The sequence below is a fragment of the Heptranchias perlo genome, unplaced genomic scaffold, assembly GCF_035084215.1.
Source record: "Heptranchias perlo isolate sHepPer1 unplaced genomic scaffold, sHepPer1.hap1 HAP1_SCAFFOLD_49, whole genome shotgun sequence".
Taxonomy (NCBI): domain Eukaryota; kingdom Metazoa; phylum Chordata; class Chondrichthyes; order Hexanchiformes; family Hexanchidae; genus Heptranchias; species Heptranchias perlo.
This window is the reverse complement of record NW_027139505.1, coordinates 8,652,333-8,673,954: the sequence shown is the minus strand read 5'-3', so window position 1 is coordinate 8,673,954 and position 21,622 is coordinate 8,652,333. Positions and strand designations below refer to the sequence as shown.

Here is a 21,622-nt window from a genome sequence, read left to right as displayed (position 1 = left end):
AAAGCAAAACAAAGTGCGCTAAGGACTTTCTCTACCTGTTTCTTTTGCAACGGACTCGGACCGAGGAGCAGATCTCAGCTCCGCCGAAAGTCTCCTTTTTGCTGTAACAGACGGGGAAGCTGAATTTAAAGCTGCGCCGACGGCTCCAGGTGGTCGGGGAGGGGCGGAGAATGGACGTGGAGCTCGGTTCGACGCATTACCCAAAGTGCCGAACAACTGATTCCTGCACCGGATATTGAACTAGCCCCTGTGTTTATTTTGCATTAACTGAATGTTGCAAGATGAAGAAATGCTCAGATCAAACGCAGCTGCAATAAAAGCTTTATTCTGAAACAACCAGTGAAATAAACGGCAGCTTTGAAAAGCAACGTCCGATGACAAAATGTGAGCAAATGGAAATTGCACTCTCACAAATCAGTTGGACAAGCAGCAGCCTTCTGGATTGTGCATTGAATTCCCCGATAATTCCCTCCGTCACGGGCGAAATTATGATCGTCAGCTGCTGGCTGTATACTGCAAGAAAAGTGCGGGGATTTATTGTTTACATTGTTGATACCACTGACAGTATCTGTGCTGATTATAGATTTGATATTACCGGCATTATCTGTACTGATTACAGAGCTGATGTTACTGACAACGTCTACGATGATTATACAACTGACATTACTGACAGTGTCATTGTTGCTTGTAGAGCTGTTCTTACTGACAGTATCTGTTCTGAATATAGAGCTGTTACGAATGACATTATCTGTAATGATTATAGAGCTTCTATTTCTATAGTTTATGGGCGGATTATAGAGCTGCCATTAATAGCAGTATATTTGCTGAATTTCCAGTATATTTTACTGACCGTATCTGTGTTGCTTGTAGATCTGCTCTACTGGCAGTATCTGTGCTGATAAAAGAGCTGATATTATTGACAGTATCTGTACTTATTAGAGAGCTGATATTACTGACAGTATTTGAATTGATTATGGAGCTGATATTATTGGCAGTATCTGCACTTATTATCGAGCTGTAATTACTGACAGAATCTGTACTGATTAAAGAGCTGATATTATTGACAGTATCTGTACTGATTATAGAGCTGATATTACTGACTGCATCCGGGCTCAATATAGCGCTGTTATTACTGACAGTATCTCTGCTCAATATAGGGTTGATATTACTGACAGTATCCCTGCTCAATATATGTTTAATATGAATGACACTATCTGCATTGATGAACGAGCTGGTGTAATAAAAATTTTCATTCAATAACATAGAATTGTACAGCTCAGGAACAGCCCACTTTGCCCAACAGGTCTGTGCCTGGATTTATGCTCCACACGAGCGTTCTCCCACACGACTTCATCGCACCCTATCAAATTATATTTCAATGCTAGCCCCCTCATGTATATATCTACCTTCCCCTTAAATGCACCTGCACTTTTCGACTCAACCATTCCATGTGGTAACGAGTTGCACATTCTCACCACTCTCTGAGTAAATGTCTCTCCTGAATCCAACCTTGGTTTCATCAGTAACCATTTTAAATTCATGGTCTCTAGTTTTGGACTGCCCCCAAGGTGAAACATGCGCTCTAGGTCTACCCTAAGGAACCCCTTCCGAATATAAAAAACATCTATCAGATCATCTATCAGTCTTCTCCCCAATAGAGAAAAAATCCACAGACTGTTCAGTCTCTCCTGACATTGTTGCAGAAATAATGCATTCCCAAGTGACGCCAGGAATGAAAGGAAATTATTGCCGTACAGGAACAATCCAGGCCATAATCTTCTCCCTTAGGACCGGATTAATGCAGGCAATCCCGGCACATTCCGGTAGAAGGGGTATTTAAAACTGCACTAATAAAATGTCCGGAGCCGGCAGGCTGTATTTGTATATTGCTACGTTTAAAGCAGATCAGTTAGAAGGACTGCACTGTCAAACTCACATATTAATAAAAACAACCTTCTGTACAAGTGTTGATTGTCCTGCCAGGTGGGTGCGGGAGAACTGCTGTGACTCGCCCGGCAGAGGCGGAGACTCCGAAATGGCGCCAGAGAGTGCGATGTCCTGACCTGTCTCAATGTTCGTCGACTGAACAAGTTTATTATGATAACGTGATTTTTCGGGGGAAGGAGGTGGTGGGGGGTGGGGGGGGGGCGGTTTGGTGGTGAATTGCTGTCCAGAATCCTGAACACATCAGGTTAGCATCTCGGCAGATACAAAAAGCATCAAATTCAGGAACTCAGCATTTAAATCTGGAGATACAGAATCTCTTGAACTGAACTTTTAACCGTCCCCGAAATAAAGTTGGAGGTTGGTTACAGGGTTTCACTGTTTAATTCTGACTGGACACAGGGTGGAACAGTGGGTGTGTTTACCAAACTATATTTAACAAACTTTACCTTCCAATCTCTCGCACCGATTATCTGATCTTTACTCCCCTGGAATTCTGCGAAGTTCACCACACGGACTGCAGCAGTTCAAGATAGCGGCTCACCACCACCTTCCCAAGGGCAATTCGGGATGGGCAATAAATGCCGGCCTCGCCAGCGACGCCCACATCCCATGAACGAATAAGAAAAATAAAGAACAGATGGAGCTCAGCCTTAAATAAAACCAAGCAGTCACTGCCCATTTGGTTCGGGTACAGTGTGGACACATCCGTCCAAGGAGAAAGGAAAGCCACCCAAAGCTAGAATTCCCTGAATGACGAAAGGGATAGAGGTTGAAAGGAAACAGGTAACGGAGGCTTAAGACGAATGTAAGGTTCATAATTCAGTTGAGAACCAGGCTGAATACAGAAAGAACAGAGGCGATCTCAAGAAAAGGGAATAAGAGGGGCAAAAAGATAGATTCAATAGTAACTTTCAAAGGGGAATTGGATATAAACTTGAAGGGAAAATTTACAGGGCTATGGGGAAAGAGCAGGGGAAAGGGACCAATTGGATAGCTCTTTCAAAGAGCCAGCACAGGCATCATGGGCCGAATGGACTCCTCCTGTGCTGTACCTACTATGAAACTACGATACACCCATTTAAATGCAACGTCCACACCATCCAGTGCTGATGCCATTGGACAGAATCTATGGTTAACCGTCACTTTCATCAAATGCTGGAATTCATAATCCAGCACATCTGGGAACATAGGAACAGAAGTAAACCATTCACCCACTCGAATCTGTTCTCCCATTTAATCAGATCATGGCTGTTGTGCACCTGAATTCTATTTACCTGCACTTTATACATTTCGCTTGATATCCTTACCGAAAAAAATCTGCCTCTTTCAGTCTTCAAAATTTCAGTAGACCCAGAATCCATAACGTATCGGAGGAAGGAATTCCACATTTCCAGTAAACTTTGTGTGAAAAAGTGCGTCACTGTTTCACTCCTGAACGGCCGAGCGCTAATGTTAATATTGTGCCTCCTGGTTCTGGACTCCCCCATCAAAGGAAATGCCTTCTCTGTATCTAATGAGTGTGAGGTATTATATTTTGGTTGGTAAAAAAAGGGCCACATACTGCTTGGATAATAAGTGTCTAAATAGGATACAGGAGCAGAGGGTTCTGGCGGTACAGATATAGAAATCACTAGCTGTTGCGATGCATAAAAAAGCAAGTTATGCACTGAGTTTTTTTCTCGAAGGAATGACTTTTAAAGCAGAGACGTTAAATTTGTACAGAACCCCGGTTAGGCCACACTTGGATTATTGTGAACAGTTCTGGTCTCCATATTATAAAAATGACATAGGGGCACTGGAGAAAGTGCAAAAAATAACTACTCGGACGACACCAGTACTGAGAAGTTACACCTATCAGGAAAGATTGAGCAACATGTGGCTTTTTTTCCCTTGCAAAAGGAAGATGGAGTGGTGGCCTGTGAGAGGTCTTTAAGATTATCTAAGGGTTTGCGAGGGTGGTCGGAGAGAAGATGTAACCATAACTCGGGACCATAAATATAATATAGTCACCAATTAATATAATATGGAATTCAGCGGGAATGTCTTTAACCAGAGAGTGGTTGGAATGTGGAACTCACTGCCACAAGGAGTAGTTGGGGCGACTGGCATTTAAACGAAGCTAAATAAAGTCATTGAGGCGAAAGGAATAGCGGGATATGCTGATCGGGGTAGATTAAGGGAGGAGGTTCGTGTGGAGCATGGAGCTTTTCTGCCGAATGACCTGTTTCTGTGCTGCACGTTCTATATAATTCCATGAAATTGCATATGGAATCGTTTTATCATTATGGAAATTTCATTTAATGCACTCTGAATCCATGAAAACCCAGCATTGATCCAAATTGTCCATTTAACAATGTATTTAATTATATGTACTGTTCGTTTGAAGGTTTTTGTTGGAATGAATAAAACTCCGCTTCAATCAGCGATAGATTGAAACAAGCTGTGGAGGGAGAGTTCACATGAAGATAAATGTTGGGGATTGTTTGTTTCCGCCGCTTCAGGCTGTGTCTCCGGCCCGAATGAAACCTCAATCCTAGTCAAAAAACAAGGGTGGAATTCGTGAGAAAGGGGGAAATATCGCAATCTATACCTGGGATTGATCACAACAATCCGTCTCTCTGAATTATCACCACAATCTGTCCCTGGGAATGATCACAACAATCCGCCCCTCGGAATTATCACCACAATCAATCCCTGGGATTGATCAAAACAATCCGCCCCTCTGAATTATCACCACAATCTGGACCTGGGATTGATCACAACAATCCGTCCCTCGGAATTATCACCACAATCTGTTTCTGGGATTGATCACAACAATCCGTCCCTCGGAATTATCACCACAATCTGTCCCTGGGATTGATCACAACAATCCGTCCCTCGGAATTATCACCACAATCTGTCCCTGGGATTGATCACAACAATCCGCCCCTCGGAATTAACACCACAATTTATCATCAAACACTTTCTATCTTCGGAAACTTCCAACCCGGGGAGTGGCTATTTATTACTATCTGTGAACCCCCTCAAAATGAGCGCAATCCAATCTTTACACCAGGAATGGTCCATTCCGGATTTAACAACGTAACTGGTGTATCTGCTGAATATTTACTGTGATCAATTTAACTGTTGAAAGTCAGTACTCATTCCCCCAGTGAATGAGGTGATTGATGCTCAACGATAGTTCAATTCGGCGGTTAAATTGTTAATGTCCTCACTTGCAGAAACAGCCTCTCCTCAGCTCACTGACGAAACACTGGCTCTTGGCCCCAGGGTTGAAGCGCAAATATTAGAACATCGATGGATCTTCAGTAAACAATGTCCCTGATGCAAATATAACAATATATTTCCAACAAAGTATCTGTTTTACTGAACTTCCCTGGAACAAGATGAGAAAAAGTATAATTTAAAACAAACTTTGTTCAGAGTTGACTTGGCAGCGAATTGTCAACTTGGTTCGATTTGATTCAACCAGAAAGGCCGCTCCCTGTTCTGAAACAAATGAGGAATGTTTGTGTTGAAATCCATCCTGATGTCTGGCAGCAGCTTTCACGGAGGGCGGAGCTCTGAATCTCACATAACAAGGATCAGTTCAAATTCCGAAGTTGTGAACTGCTAAAATGAAGCAAAGAACGTGTACTCGATTGATTACAATGAAATAACAAGGATATAATTTGAAAATCTACACCGACATTGCGGGACGGAAAATCCTTGCCCGGTCAAGGTAAGGTTAATAGAGTGTCAATTTGTTTTTTACAAACTTTTTCTGCCCAATCCTCTTTTCTAAAGCCGATTTCCGCGGTCAGATATGTTCCCTGGCGTCGGGAGCTCTCGATTCCTCGCGGATGGAACAAGTCACTAATTGTTCGCTCAGACACTGACTGAAGGCCCGGTATTTCACCCAGCGAATTTCAGGGCTTATCCCTTGATGCACCCCACCAATCTCTCCACAGACACATTTTAAAGCGGTTACAGGAGAGAAAGCCGGAACACGAACTCTGGAGATTTGCACCATCCCAGTCCAGCGGTGCCTCCACGCATGTTAGAATTTCAATTTCAGTAAACAGGGGTGCGAAACTGTCCGTTCTCAATCTATATGCATTTATTTTTAACTGTAACACTGGCTCTTTTTACTCACTGAGCTGTTTTGTGCCCTGGACAATTTATTGAACTGATCAAAGACTGATCGAACACACAGTTCAGCTCAGGAAAGGGTTAACACATTCGCAATGGCCGATTATTGCTCTCTGCCTGGCACCTGGAAAATCAGCCTATGGTTACCCGAGGCCAGGACTGAACGTGATCCAATCACAGGATAGGAGCAACGTCGGAGCGAACACTTGTGCCTGATTAATTATAATCAATTCGTTTAATGCGAATTAGATGGGAGAATGGAGCAGGGACTTCTGCTTTCTCTAAAATATTTTATTGAGGATGTTATTTGTTAAACTGGCTCAATTGAAGAAAGAGAGGCCGCTCCCTTCAGACAGAACCAAAGTTCAGTAATGTTTTAAAGGGAAACCTGTTCAGGGCTGAAACCATCTTTTACACAGATCGGTGCTTCCTGATCGTTAATCTTGGTAATTTGAGATGTTAATTTCAATATCAACAGTTCGGAGGGTCCGATCAGAAAACTTCAAATTAAAAAAAAAACTAAATTTACCAGCAGTCGGTAGCCCCATTACTAATCTTTATATCAAAAGTGACCACTGAAATTACCAACAGGGAGGAGAGTCCATCACTAATCTTTCCATAAAAAGTAACAACTCAGTTTACCAACAGGTAGGAGGGTCCATCACTAATCTTTTGATAAAACTAATTACTGAAATTACCGACCGGTAAGAGGGCCCCATCACTAATCTTTATATAAAAAGCAACGACTGAAATTACCAACGGGGAGGAGGGTCCATCACTAATCTATATATAAACAGTAACCACTTACATTACCAACAGGGAGGATGGTCCAACACTAATCTTTATATAAAAAGTAATTACTGAAATTACCAACACTAATTTTTACATAAAAAAGTAACTACTGCATTGACCAACAGGTAGAGGGTCCATGATTGATTTTTTTATCGAAAGTAAACACAGAAATTACCAACCGTTAGGAAGGTCCATCACTCATCTTTAAATAAAAGGTAACCACTGAAATTACCAATATGGAAGCGGGTCCAACAATAAACGTTATATAAAAAGTAACTACGAATGTTACCAACAGGTAGGAGTGTCCATCACTAATTTTTATATAAAAGTAACAACTGGAATTACCAATAGGAAGGAGGGTCCATCACTAATCTTTATAAAAAAAAGTAACAACTGAAATTTCCAACAGGGAGGAGGTTCCATCACAATTTTTTTTCTAAAAAGTAACTGCTCAAATTACCAACAGGTGGAAGATTCCATATTAATCTTTATATAAAAAGTAACAACTCAATTTACCAACTGGTATAAGGGTCCATTACTAAAATTTAAATAAAAAGTAAGTACTGAAATTAACAACATGGTGGAGGGCCCATCATTAATTTTCATATGGAAAGTAACCACGGAAATTATCAAAAGGTAGGAGGGTCCAATACTTTTATTTCAAAGGTTGCAAGTGAGATTACCAACAAGTAGGAGGGTCCATCACTAATCTTTATACATGAAGTACAAAGTCAAATTACCAACAGATCGTCGGGTCCATCACTAATCTTTATATATAAAGTATATGGGGATAGAGCAGGATAAAGGGTCTAATTGGATTGCTCTTTCAAAGAGCCAGCGCAGGCATCAAGGGCAGAATGGACTCTGCTGTGCTGTACGAACGGTCATACTACAATACACCCATTTCAAGGCACTGTACAAACCATCCAGTGATGATGCCATTGTGCAGAACCTATGGTTAACCTTCACATTCACCAAATGCTGGAATTCATAATCCAGCACATATGCGAACATAGGAACAGGAGTAGGCCATTCAGCCCCTCGAATCTGTTCTCCCATTGAATTAGATTATGGCTGCTCTGCACCTGAATTCTATTTACCTGCCCTTTATCCATTTCGCTTGATAACCTTACCTGAATAAAATCTGCCGCTTTCAGTCTTCAAAATTTCAGTTGACCCAAAATCCATAACCTATCGGAGGAAGGAATTCCACATTTCCAGTAAACTTTGTGCGAAAAAGTGCGTCACTATTTCACTCCTGAACGGCCGAGCGCTAATTTTAATATTGTGCCTCTTTGTCCTGGACTCCTCCATCAGAGGAAATGCCTTCTCTGTATCTAATGAGTGTGAGGTATTATATTTTGGTTGGTAAAAGAGGGCCACATACTGCTTGGAGAATAAGTGTCCAAATAGGATCGAGGAGCAGAGGGTTCTGGTGGTACAGATATAGAAATCACTAGCTGCAGCTATGCAGGTTAATAAGGCCATAAAACAGCAAATCAAGCACTGAGTTTGTTCTCGAAGGATAGACTTGTAAAGCAGAGAAGTTAACTTAAATTTGTACAGAACCCCGGTTAGGCCACACTTGGATTATTGTGAACAGTTCTGGTCTCCATATTATAAAACTGACATAGAAGCACTGGAGAAAGTGCAAAAAATAACGACTCGGACGACACCAGAAATGAGAAGTTATACCTATCAGGAAGGATTGAGCAACATGGGGCTCCTTTCCCTTGCAAAAGGAAGATGGAGTGGTGGCCTGTGAGAGGTCTTTAAGATTATCTAAGGGTTTGCGAGGGTGGACGGAGAGAAGATGAAACCAGAACTCGGGACCATAAATATAAGATAGTCACTAATAAATCCAATATGGAATTCAGAAGGAATGTCTTCAACCAGAGAGTGGTTGGAATGTGGAACTCACTGCCACAAGGAGTAGTTGAGGCGACTCGCATTTAAAGGAAGCGAAATTAAGTCATTGAGTCGAAAGGAATAGAGGGTCATGCTGATAGGGGTAGATGAAGGGAGGAGGTTCGTGTGGAGCATGGACCTTTTCTGCCGAATGACCTGTTTCTGTGCTGCACCTTCTATATAATTCTATGAAATTGCATATGGAATCTTTTGTCATTATGGAAATTTCATTTAATGCACTCTGACTCCATGAAAACCCAGAATTGATCCAAATGGTCCATTTAACAATGTATTTAATGATATGTACTGTTCGTTTGAAGCTTTTTGTTGGAATGAATAAAACTCCGCTTCAATCAGCGATAGATTGAAACAAGTTGTGGAGGGAGAGTTCACATGAAGATAAATGTTGGGGATTGTTTGTTTCCGCCGCTTCAGGCTGTGTCTCCGGCCCGAATGAATCCTCAATCCTGGTCAAAAAACAAGGGGGGAATTAGAGAGAAAAGGGTAAATATCACAATCTATCTCTGGGATTGATCACAACAATCCGTCTCTCTGAATTATCAACACAATCTGTCCCTGGGATTGATCACAACAATCCGCCCCTCGGAATTATCACCACAATCTGTCCCTGGGATTGATCACAACAATCCGCCCCTCGGAATTATCACCACAATCTGTCCCTTGGATTGAAAACAACAATCCGTCCCTCGGAATTATCACCACAATCTGTCCTTGGGATTGATCACAACAATCCGTCCCTCGGAATTATCACCACAATCTATCCCTGGGATTGATCACAACAATCCGTCCCTCCGAATTATCACCACAATCTATTCCTGGGATTGCTCAGAACAATCCGTCCCTCGGAATTATCACCACAATCTGTCCCTTGGATTGAAAACAACAATCCGCCCCTCGGAATTATCACCACAATCTGTCCCTGGGATTGATCACAACAATCCGTCCCTCGGAATGAGCACCACAATCTGTCCCTGGGATTGATCACAACAATCCGCCCCTCGCAATTATCACCACAATCTGTCCCTGGGATTGATCACAACAATCCGCCCCTCGGAATTATCACCACAATCTGTCCCTTGGATTGAAAACAACAGTCCGTCCCTCGGAATTATCACCACAATCTGTCCATGGAATTGATCAAAACAATCCGCCCCTCGGAATTATCACCACAATCTGTCCCTGGGTTTGATCACAACAATCTGTCCCTCGGAATTATCACCACAATCTGTCCCTGGGATTGATCACAACAATCTGTCCCTCGGAATTATCACCACAATCTGTCCCTGGGATTGATCACAACAATCCTTCCCTCGGAATTATCACCACAATCTGTCCCTGGGATTGATCACAACAATCCGTCCCTCGGAATTATCACCACAATCTGTCCTCAAACACTTTCTCTCTTCGGAAACTTCCAACCCGGGGAGGGCCTAATCATTACCGTCTGTGAACCCCATCAAAATGAGGGCAATCCAATCGTTATACGAGGAATGGTCCTTTTCCGGATTTAACAATGTAACTGGTGTAACTGCTGAATATTTACTTTGAAAAATGTAACTGTTGAAACGCAGTACTCATTCCCCCAGTGATTGAGGTGATAGTTTAATTCGGCGGTTAAATGGTTAATGTCCTCACTTCCAGAAACAGCCTCTCCTCAGCTCACTGACGAAACACTGGCTCTTGTCCCAGGGTTGAAGCGTAAACATTAGAAAATCGATGGGTCTTCAGTAAACAATGACACTGATACAAATGTAACAATTTATTTCTGACAAAGTATCCGTTTTACTGAACTTCCCCGGAACAAGAAGAGAAAAAGTAAAATTTATAGCTGACTTTGTTCACAATTGACTTTGCAGCGAATTGTCAACCCGGTTCGAATTGATTCAACCAGAAAGGCCGCTCCCTGTTCTGAAACAAATGTGGAATGTTTGTGTTGAAATCCATCCTGATGTCTGACAGCAGCTTTCACGGAGGGTGGAGCTCTGACTCTCACATAACAAGGATCAGATCAAATTCCCAAGTTGTGAACTGCTAAAATGAAGCAAAGGACGTGTACTCGATTGATTGCAATGAAATGACAAGGATATAATTTGCAAAATCGACACGGACATTGAGGGATGAAAAATCCTTGCGGTATCAAGGTAAGGTTGATCTTGTGACAATTTGTTTTTTAATTAATTTTTTATGCCCCTTCCTCTTTTCTAAAGCCGATTTCCCGCGATCAGATATGTTCCCCTGGCGTACGGAACTCTCGATTCCTCGCGGATGGAACAATTCACTAATTGTTCGCGCAGACACTGACTGAAGGCCGGCTATTTTACACCGGTTATTGCAGGGTTCATCCATTCATACCCCACCAATCTCCCCACAGACACATTTTAAAGCGGTTACAGGACAGAAAGCAGGAACACGAACTCTGGAGATTTACACCATCCGACTCCAGCGCTGCCTGCTCCACATGTTAAAATTTGATATTTAGTTAACAGGGGTGGGAAACTGTCCGTTCTCACTCCATATGCATTTATTTTTAACTGTAACAGTGGCTCTTTTTACTCACTGAACTGTTTTGTGCCCGGTACAATTTATTGAACTGATCAAAGACTGATCGAACACACAGTTCAGCTCAGGAAAGGGTTAACACATTCGCAATGGCCGATTATTGCTCTCTGCCGGGCACCTGGAAAATCAGCCCATGGTGACCCGAGGCCGGACTGAACGTGATCCAATCACAGGATAGGAGCAAAGGAGGAGATAAAACTTGTTCCTGATTAATTTCTCATTCATTCATTTAATGCGAATTAGATGGGAGAATGGAGCAGGGACTTCTGTTTTTTTTCTAAAATATGTTATTGAGGAAGTTATTTGTTAAACTGGCTCAACTGAAGAAAGAGACGCTGCTCCCTTCAGACAGAAACACACTTCAGGAATGTTTTAAAGGTAAACCTGTTCAGGGCTGAAACCATCTTTCACACAGATCGGTGTTTCCTGATCGTTAATCTTGGTAATTTGAGATGATGCTTTTAATATCAACAGTTAGGAGGGTCCGATCACAAAACTTTATATAAAAAGTAACAACTCAATTTAGCAGCAGTCGGTCGCCCCATCACTAATCTTTATATAAAAAGTAACTACTGAAATTACCAACAGGTATGAGGGTCCATCACTAGTCTATACATAAAAAGTAACAACTCAATTTACCAACAGGTAGGAGGGTCGATCACTAATCTTTATATAAAAAGTAACGACTGAAATTAACAACATGGAGGAGGGTCCATCACTCGTCTTTATAGAAAAAGCAAATGCTGAAATTACCAACAGGGAGAAGGGTCCATCACTAATCTTTGACTAAACAGTAACCACTTTCATTTCCAACAGGGAGGATGGCCCATCATTAATCTTTATATAAAAAGTAATTACTGAAATTGGCAACACTAATTTTGATATAAAAATAACTACTGCATTTGCCAACAGGTAGAGGGTCCATCATTGATCTTTAAAAGAAAGTAAACACCGAAATTACCAACAATTATGAAGGTCCATCACTAATCATTATATGAAAAGTAAGGACTGAAATTACCAACATTGACGAGGGTCCAAAGATAAACTTTATATAAAAAGTAACCACTAAGAATACCAACAGGTAGGAGTGTCCATCACTAATTTTTGAATGAAAGAAACAACTGGAATTACCAATAGGAAGGAGACTCCATCACTAATCTTTATATAAAAAAGTTACTGCTGAAATTACCAACAGGTCAGAGCATCCATCACTAATCTTTATCCAAAAAAGTAACTACTGAAATTACCAACAGGCAGAAGAGTCCACACTAAACTTTTTATAAAAAGTAACAATTCAATTTACCAACAGGTTGGAGCGTCCATCACTAATCTTTAAATAAAAATTAAGTATTGAAATTACCAACAGGCAGAATTATCCATCACTAATCTTTATATAAAAAGTAACCACTGAAATTACCACCAGGTTTTGGGTGCATCACTTATATTAATATAAAAAGTAACTCCTCAAAATACCAACAAGGAGGAGGGTCCATCACTATTCTTTGTTTAAAAAGTAACTGCTCATATAACAAACAGCGAGGAGTGACCATCACTAATCTCGAAATAAAAAGCATCGACTGAAATTACCAACAGGTCGGATGGTCCATCATTAAACCTTATATAAAAAGTAACTATTGAAATTACCAAAAGTTAGGAAAGTCCATCACTAATTTGGCAAAAAGAGTAACTGCACAATTTAATCTTGTTATCACACTAGTGTCAGCGAATAACTTCAACTCGTTTGAAGAAATTACTGACTGAGATTAATCGTTTTTACATTTCCACAGTGTGGAAAGGATAATACAGTGACTGATAGTTTGATGAGTTGCTCTTGCCTGTGCGCACACAGAGGGAGGCACACGCACAAGGGGACAATTATGATTGTAAAATTGCCGTCGAATCTACAACTTATATATTTGTGTTTTTTTCTGAGATTGTAAGACCCCGACAAACAGTCCAACAATCAATGTGCAGCACCTGTTTAAAGTTACACAATTCATAACATTATACATTGGTGTTAATATTCGTAGAACGGTGTAAAATTCCTCACCTCCTACATTAATCAGGTCCTGATACCATGAGAGATATGGTAAATATATCCAAATGGAAGCACCAACCAAAACACATCTCCATGAACATACGGACAATGTCAGTACCCATCGAGAGAAGAGAAATCATACCAAGCACCATTTGGGTGTGTAGATAGACATCAGGTTCATAAAATAACAGAAATTAATATCAAAACTCCACAAATCAAAAATATTTTTAAAAAAATCTGTGAATAAAATAATACAATAGCGCCAGACTTGGTAAAACTGAGTGAAGGATCATTTAATTCATCACCTCGCTCCATATTGCCCTCCAGAATATTCACTACCTCAGGAATAAGTCTGGTGCTGGCCTGCACCGTAAGTAAATCTTACTAATTGGTGCTCCCAGTGCAGAATCTCGGCCGTCGAGAACTGGGTTGTGGAGATCAGCGGGACTCATTGGGTTTCACTGGGCAGCTGTCTGCGCCGCACCTGATGTGGAGAGTTGATCGGAACAGTCGGAAAATGCTCGATCCGAGAGCTAACAAGGCGACGTTGCTCCTTCTCATTTTAATATTTCAGTCTAACCCTCCTATTAATATATTTATTACAGAGCATCACAATCTTGGAACGCCTGTCACCACCATGGGTGAAGGTCCAAACAGGGGAGAAGATCGAACATCTTCAACAAGAATGAGAGTAGACACCGGTAGGTTCAGAACAATCTTTAAAATATCAATTGTGTCCTGATAAACGGTTCAGATCATGAACAAGATCCTATTGCTCAAACAGGAAGAATAAACCGAGCATATAGAGTGCAGATAAACGAAAGTGAGTGACCATCCACCGGGCCAGTGCAGTCACAGTTGGAGGAATCTCATTACTGGAACTGTCCAATAGACACCTGATGTTATGGACTGTAAGGCGGATAGAAACAGTCACGCAGATTGGTCTTACTGAGTAACAGCTTGAAACCAGGGAGCAGTGGGAGGCAGCCCGAGTGGGAGAGAGGTGAGAGGCAGGTGGGGCACAGGAATAGGAGAGCGAGAGTGGTGCGAGATTCTATAGTCAGGGGAATAAACAGACTCTTCTGCAGCCGTGAGCAGGTCCAAATGATACGTTGCCGCCCTGGTGCCAGAGGGAAGAACTTCCTGGAACAGGTGTGACCATCTCTGGAAAGGAAAGGAGAGCGGAAAATAGTCATGGTCGGAATCAATAACACGGTTATAATTACGTTTTTAAAAGGAATATTAAATTTTGAGTTCTGTACTGATAAACAAGGCCACACGGTGGTGATCTCCGAATTGTATTGCACTGGGCCCTTACTGAGGACAACATGAGTCTGGTGAATTTGTGGCAGCGGGGCTGGAGCAGGGGTGAAGGGTTCATGTTCTTGGGACACTAGGGTGAGTTCAGGAAGAAGGGAAGGGACGGTTACGATCTGAACCAACCAGCAAAAACGGTTTGACAGACTGGGTATATGGAACAGTGGGATGTTTTCACCTGATAAGACTGGAGCGTGTGAAATATCCGGATTTGAGACTAGAGAGTGGAAATAATAAAACTGTTGGAGCAGGATCAGATGATTTATGAAATAGTGAAAAGAGATCACCAAGAAAAAAGGAAGGAGGTATTTGAAGAAGTGACAGAAGATGTAACTTGATATCTAAAAATTTAACAAAACGAGAACGTGTCAACATTCCAGTGAATTGGAGTTCAGATTGTGCGTTATGCCTGTGAATCTCAAAATCATTCCAAACACGTTTGGAAAGTCAGACTCTTGAGGGATGTGATCTGGTATCTATCAGACAGGGCTGGATTGGATGAACTTTTGGGACGATATAAATTATTTTCTTCAGTTTCTAAAAATGATGGCAGATGTGAAAATGTTGGTTTCAAAGAATCAAAGTATCACAGTATCAAACCAGCTGCAGTAAAAGTATTCCATACAAAGGTGTCGATACAGCATCTTCAGCGAGACTGAGGAGGATGTGGAGCCATATTTCGAGACAACTGTAGAGAAGGATTTGGCTCTGAATTTAATAGCCGAGGTGGATTAGTCACTGAGCTCAGAGATAACGCACCCGAGGTTGTTAAAGGAATGGAGAGAGCAGATCGGAGGGACTCTGACCACAATTTTTCAAAACTCACAATTTTTGAGAACACAATTGGTAATGAAAATACCCAGGTGGACTGAAAGAGACCAAGTAATGTCTGTGTTAAAACAGGGAGAATGTGGCAATCAGATAACGAGAGACCAATTCGACAACGTCATTTGTGGGCAAACTTCTCGAATCTGCAATTTCACGCCGAATCATTTAAGATTCAGTCATGGCTGGAACGGATTAACTGTAGACATTTGAAACAATGAAAGGCAGTGGTGAAAATACCCAGCGGATCGGTCAGTATCTGCACAAAGGACAGGGTAATGGTTCGGATACCACTCTTGAGTGGAACGAAAAGAAAGTGAAACAGTTTTAGTGGAACTGGGAAAAGGGCTGATCGGAGGCGACAACCAGGAGTTGGAGGGAATTTCATGGGTTGACTGAACTGGAATGTAGTTCAGGAAATTAAGGATCTGAGAGGTGAAAAAATTCCCTGCGGAGTAAATGAGAGACATTTCAAGAACAAAAATGTTGAAATGGTGAAAATGTCTAAGACCTGAACAGGGAAACTAATCAAACAAACTGTGGAGAGCGCGAAACAAAGGCCGTGGAGGGTTTTGTTCCTCCCCATTCATCACCGTGGTTTAATTCTGCCTTCAGCGGACTCACAATCCGGGCAGTCGAACTTGCGGTGGAGCGTCACTCCCCGGGAGAGCACTTTAGCAAATTGCATTCCATCAGTCCATAATATTCTGTCAATTACTTTTAATGGAATCGAGGTAAATGGAAGTGAAAATGTGGCAGGGTTGTAATGGACGGACGATCTGACACCACCTGCTGAAGGTGGAAATCTCGGCAACCGAGTCACAGAGTCGTGGTAAAGAGGAGCAGGAGGAGGCCATTCGGCCCTTCGAGCCATCTCTGCATTCAATAGGATCATGGCTTGTCCTCCATCTCAATACCATATTCCCGCTTGTCTAAATTTTTACAGTCCGCTTTTATGTTCCATGCAAGTTCACTCTCATAATCTATTTTTCCCTCTCAATCAATGTGTCTATGCGCAATATAGCGCTGATATTACTGACTGTATCTGTGCGCAATATAGCGCTGATATTACTGAAGGTATCTGTGTTGCTTGTGGAGCTGATATTACTGACAGTGTCTGTGCTCAATATAGCGCTGATATTACTGACAGTGCTTGTACTGATTATGGAGCTGATGTTACTGATAGTATCTATACTGATTATGGAGCTGATATTATCGACAGTATCTATGCTGATTCTATACAGCTTAATGACGACAGTATTTGTGAGAATTATAGGGTTCTTACACTGACGGCGACTGTTTTGATTATATAGCTGGTATTACTGACAGAATCTGTGCTTAATATAGGGCTGATATTACTGACACTACCTCTGCTCAATATTGCCCTGTTATTACTGACAGTATCCCTGCTCAATATTGGGCTCATAATTCTGGCACTATCTGTGTTGATGAAAGAGCTGGTGTAATAAAAATATTCATTCAATTACATAGAATTTTACAGTTCAGGAACAGCTAATTTGCCCAACATGTCTTTGCCTGGATTTATGCTCCACACGAGCGTTCTCCCAAACTACTGCATCGCACCCTATCAACTTATATTTCTATTGCTAGCCCCCTCATGTATTTATCTGCCTTCCCCATAAATGCATCTGCACTTTTCGCCTCAACCATTCCATGTGGTAACGAGTTGCAGATTCTCACCACTCTCTGAGTAAGATGTCTCTCCTGAATACCATCTTGGTTTCATCAGTAAGTATTTGAAATTCATGGCCTCTAGTTTTGCACTGCCGTCAAGGTGATACATGCTCTCTAGGTTTACCCAAAGGAACCCCTTCCGAATATGAAAAATAACATCTATCAGGTCATCTATCAGTCTTCTCCTTAATAAAGAAAAGAGCCACAGCCTGTTCAGTCTCTCCTGATATTGTTACATAAATAATGCATTAAACAAGTGACGACAGGAATGAAAGGAAAGCAATGCCGGACAGGAACAATCCAGGCCATAATCATCTGCCTTAGGACCGGATTAATGCATGCAATCTCGGTACAATATAGAGCACGGTCGAGGGGGAACTTAAAAATGCAGTAATAAAATGCCAGGAGCCGGCAGGCTGTGTTTGTGCACTGCTGCGGTTAAAGCAGATCAGTTGGAAGGACTGCACTGTCAAACTCACATATTAATCAATACAACCTTCTGTACAAGTGTTGCCTTGATCTGCCAGGTGGGTGCGGGAGAACTGCTGTGACTCGCCCGGCAGAGGCGGAGACTCCGAAACGGCGCCACAGAGTGCGATGTCCTGACCTGTCTCACTGGTTATCCACTGAAGAAGATTATTCTGATAAAGTGGGTTTTCAGGGGCGAGGGGGGAGGTGTTGGTGGTGAATTGATATCCAGAATCCTGAACACATCACGTTAGCATCCCGGCAGGTACAAAAATCATCAAATTCAGGAACTTAGTATTTAAAATCTCGAGATACAGAATCTCTTGTACTGAACTTTTAACCATCCCTGAAATAAAATCGGAGATTGGATTCAGGGTTTCAATGTTTAATTCTGACTGGACACAGGTTGGAACAGCAGGTGTGTTTCCTAAAATATATTTAACAAAGTTTACCTTCGATTCTCTCGCACCGATTATCTGATCTTTACTCCCCTGGAATTCTGCGAAGTTCACCACACGGACTGCAGCGCTTCAAGAAGGCGGCTCACCACCACCTTCTCAAGGGCAATTTGAGATGGGCAATAAATGCCGGCCCTGCCAGCGTTGCCCACATCCCATGAACGAATAAGAAAAATTAAGAACAGATGGAGCTCAGCCTTAAATAAAACCAGCCAGTCACAGCACATTTGGTTCGGGTACAGTGTAGACACATCCGTCCGAGGAGAAAGGAAAGCCAACCAAAGCTAGACTTCCCTGGATGACTAAAGTGATAGAGGTTAAAATGAAACAGGAAACGGAGGCTTGTAACGAATGTCAGGTTCATAATACAGTTGAGAACCAGGCTGAATACAGAAAGAACAGAGGAGATCGAAAGAAAAGGGAATAAGAGGGGCAAAAGGAGCGATTCAACAATAACTTTCAAAGGGGAATTGGATAAAAACTTGAAGGGAAAAATTTACAGGGCTATGGGGAAAGAGCAGGGGAAAGGGACTAATTGGATAGCTCTTTCAAAGAGCCAGCACAGGCATCAAGGGCAGAATGGACTCCTCCTTTGCTGTACTTACTGTCATACTACGATACACCCATTTAAAGGCAAAGTACAAACCATCCAGTGATGAAGCCATTGTGCAGAATCCATTGGTTAACCTTAACATTGACGAAATGCCGGAATTCATAATCCAGCACATATACGAACATAGGAACAGGAGTAGGCCATTCAGCCCCTCGAATCTGTTCTCCCATTGAATTAGATCATGGCTGCTCTATACCTGAATTCTATTTATCTGCCCTTTATCCATTTCGCTTGATAAACTTACCTAAAAAAAAATCTGCCGCTTTCAGTCTTCAAAATTTCAGTTGACCCAAAATCCATGACGGATCGGAGGAAGGAATTCCACATTTCCAGTAAACTTTGTGCGACAAAGTGCGTCATTATTTCACTGCTGAACGGCCGAGCGCTAATTTTAATATTGTGCCTCTTTGTCCTGGACTCCTCCATCAGAGGAAATGCCTTCTCTGTATCTAATGATTGTGAGGTATTATATTTTGTTTGATAAAAAAAGGGCCACATGCTGCTTGGATAATAAGTGTCTAGATAGTGTTGAGAAGCAGAGGGTTCTGGTGGTACAGATATACAAATCACTAGCTGCAGCGATGCAGGTTAATAAGGCCATAAAACAGCAAATCAAGCACTGAGTTTGTTCTCGAAGGATAAACTTGTAAAGCAGAGAAGTTAAGTTAAATTTGTACAGAACCCCGGTTAGGCCACACTTGGATTATTGTGAAAAGTTCTGGTCTCCATATTATAAAAATGACACAGAGGCACTGGAGAAAGTGCAAAAAATAACTACTTGGACGACACCAGAACTGAGAAGTTATACCTATCAGGAATGATTGAGCAACATGGGGCTCTTTTCCCTTGCAAAAGTAAGATGGAGTGGTGGCCTGTGAGAGGTCTTTAAGATTATCTAACGGTTTGCGACGGTGGACGGAGAGAAGATGAAACCAGAACTCGGGGCCATAAATATCAGATAGTCACAAATAAATCCAATATGGAATTCAGCAGGAATGTCTTTAACCAGAGAGTGGTTGGAATGTGGAACTCACTGCCACAAGGAGTAGTTGAGGCGACTGGCATTGAATGGAAGTTAAATAAAGTCATTGAGGCGAAAGGAATAGAGGCATATGCTGATAGGGGTAGATGAAGGGAGGAGGTTCGTGTGGAGCATGGACCGTTTCTGCCGAATGACCTGTTTCTGTGCTGCACGTTCTATATAATTCTATGAAATTGCATATGGAATCCTTTTATCATTATGGAAATTTCATGTAATGCACTCTGACTCCATGAAAACCCAGAATTGACCCAAATTGTCCATTTAACAATGTTTTTAATTATATGAATCGTTCATTTGAAGGTTTTTGTCAGAATGAATAAAACTCCGCTTCAATCAGCGATAGATTGAAACAAGCTGTGGAGGGAGAGTTCACATGAAGATAACTGTTGGGGATTGATTGTTTCCTCCGTTTCAGGCTGTGTCTCCGGCCCGAATGAATCCTCAATCCTGGTCAAAAAACAAGGGGTGAATTTGAGAGAAAAGGGGAAATATCGCAATATATCCCCGGGATTGATCACAACAATCAGTCCCTCTGAATCATCACCACAATCTATCACAGGGATTGATAACAACAATCCGCCGCATGGAATTATCTCCACAATCTATCCCTGGGATTGATCACAACAATCCGTCACTCGGAATTATCATCACAATCTGACCCTGGGAATGATCACAACAATCCGCCACTCGGAATTATCATCACAATCTGACCCTGGGAATGATCACAACAATCCGCCACTCGGAATTATCACCACAATCTGTCCCTGGGATTGATCACAACAATCCGTCCCTCGGAATTATCACCACAATCTGTCATCAAACACTTTCTCTCTTCGGAAACTTCCATCCCGGGGAGTGGCTATTTATTACTGTCTGTGAAACCCCTCAAAATGAGGGCAATCCAATCTTTCTTCCAAGAATGGACCTTTTTTCGGATTTAAAAATGTAACTGGTGTATCTGCTGAACATTTACTGTGATAAATGTCACTGTTGAAACTCAGTACTCATTCCCCCAGTGATTGAGGTGATAGTTTAATTCGGCGGTTAAATGGTTAATGTCCTCACTTGCAGAAACAGCCTCTCCTCAGCTCACTGACGAAACACTGGCTCTTGGCCCCAGGGTGGAAGCGCAAACATTAGAAAATCGATGGGTCTTCAGCAAACAATATCACTGATACAAATATAACAATTTATTTCTGAGAAAGTATCTGTTTTACTGAATTTCCCTGGAACAAGAAGAGAAAAAGTAAAATTTATAGCTGACTTTGTTCACAATTGACTTTGCAGCGAATTGTCAACCCGGTTCGAATTGATTCAACCAGAAAGGCCGCTCCCTGTTCTGAAAGAAATGTGGAATGTTTGTGTTGAAACACATCCTGATGTCTGGCAGCTGCTTTCACGGAGGGCGGAGCCCTGAATCTCACATAACAAGGATCAGATCAAACTCCCAAGTTGTGAACTGAAGAAATGAAGCAAAGAACGTGTGCTCGATTGATTACAATGAAATGACAAGGATATGATTTGCAAAATCGACACGGACATTGATGGAAGGAAAATCCTTGCGGTATCAAGGTAAGGTTAATATAGTGTCAATTTGTTTTTAATTAACTTTTACTGCCCCTTCTTCTTTTCTAAAGTCGATTTCCCGCGGTCAGATATGTTCCCCTGTCGTCCTGAGCTCTCGATTCCTCGCGGATGGAACAATTCACTAATTGTTCGCTCAGACACTGACTGAAGGCCGGCTATTTTACACCGGTAATTGCAGGGTTTATCCCTTCATACCCCACCAATCTGCCCACAGGCACATT

At 41.8% G+C, this 21,622-nt stretch overlaps 1 long non-coding RNA gene across 9 annotated transcripts in view; it reads left to right on the top strand.

The window, feature by feature from the left end:
- Positions 1 to 10,677: 10,677 nt before the first annotated feature.
- The window catches only part of LOC137313856 (uncharacterized), a 271,375-nt gene continuing 260,430 nt past the window's right edge, over positions 10,678 to 21,622 (top strand). For 8 of the 9 annotated variants that reach the window (XR_010961093.1, XR_010961094.1, XR_010961090.1 and 5 more), the window contains exons 1-3: positions 10,678 to 10,940; positions 14,002 to 14,097; positions 21,102 to 21,386. This is a non-coding gene — a long non-coding RNA (uncharacterized lncRNA). The remainder of the gene's footprint in view (positions 10,941 to 14,001; positions 14,098 to 21,101; positions 21,387 to 21,622) is intronic. The other variant, XR_010961095.1, reaches the window with a different exon arrangement.